The sequence below is a fragment of the Haplochromis burtoni genome, unplaced genomic scaffold (genome assembly GCF_018398535.1).
Source record: "Haplochromis burtoni strain Fernald_Lab_line unplaced genomic scaffold, NCSU_Asbu1 Contig_19, whole genome shotgun sequence".
In the NCBI taxonomy this organism is placed as follows: Eukaryota; Metazoa; Chordata; class Actinopteri; order Cichliformes; family Cichlidae; genus Haplochromis; species Haplochromis burtoni.
In genome coordinates, this window is record NW_024582380.1 from 3,356,680 (window position 1) to 3,357,763 (window position 1,084).

At 47.3% G+C, this 1,084-nt stretch overlaps 1 protein-coding gene and 1 long non-coding RNA gene across 4 annotated transcripts in view; one reads left to right on the forward strand and one right to left on the reverse strand.

The window, feature by feature from the left end:
• LOC102313314 overlaps window positions 1–1,084 on the reverse strand; it is a 26,230-nt gene that overhangs the window by 22,221 nt on the left and 2,925 nt on the right. The gene's annotated exons all lie outside the window — the stretch shown is intronic.
• LOC102313511 (cytoplasmic polyadenylation element-binding protein 4) overlaps window positions 1–1,084 on the forward strand; it is a 10,360-nt gene that overhangs the window by 4,460 nt on the left and 4,816 nt on the right. The window lies entirely within an intron of this gene.

Below are 1,084 nucleotides of genomic sequence, written 5' to 3' on the forward strand. Positions count from 1 at the left end.
TCCCTGCCAGATACACGATGGACGGGTGGCAGAAATGGAGAATCATGTGCCTGGCGGGACTGTCGATCGAGGACACTGAAGATATCTACCTATTCGGAACCATGATAACAGGGTTCTTGCTGATCGGAGCTGGCTTGGCCCTGGCTTATCGAAGAATTAAGCCAGGGCCAAGGCTGCCCGCTGGGATTGAAACGATGGGACGAGGCATGAGTTCTCAGAATGGGCTCATTGAGTGCAGCACGGATAAGATCTTGAACTCTGGACACACACACACACACACACATACACATACACTGATACGCACTCACTCATCCCCCCTCCCTTTCCAAACGCCTTCGATGCTTGTTCCCTTCTGGAGAACACGGCGGGTCTGAGCCCGCGCTGGAATAATAGCGCAGGGCAGGATTGCTGCTGTGTTTGCTTCAGATTACTCCTCACCCCCTACCCAACCCTGTTGCTTGTCACGTGCTCCATAATGTTGTGCTGTGGACATTTATGTGCTTCTGTGCAGAGGAGTTTTTTGGTTTCCTGTTCTCATGCTGTCCTCTCATAGGAGCATTATGGGGGAAGGGGGGGGGGGTGTTAAACTCTAGGAGCAGCACCTTTCCTTAAAGTTGTGAAAATTCCAACCAGTAAAAGACTATTTGACTGCAACCTTTCAGCACCAAAACAATTCCATGGCTCCCCGGCAGCCATTTTGGTAATTCCTTTGCGCAGTTATTGTGGGCTACGAAGACCGGCTTAGACTAAGTGAATTAGATAACCATAAATGAACACTAGGGCACAAAGTCAAATCTGATTTTTACAAAGCCACATAAATGCCTTGGTGGTTTCCCCCAAACATGCATTAAAATCTAACCACGTACACTGTGAATGAGGCCAACGCAGTCTTGAGTCTCTCAGTGCAGAACATTACCCATCTTCTATTAAGTTATGAAAACAATCATATGCAGCATTTTTCCACTGGCATTTGTTTGATCTCGACGCAGACTCCCTTATTAATAAAACATCTACCTTTTGTCACCATCAGTCAGAAGGGAGCCATTTTGCATCACAGCCAGTTCTGTTAATGCTAATTCGAGAG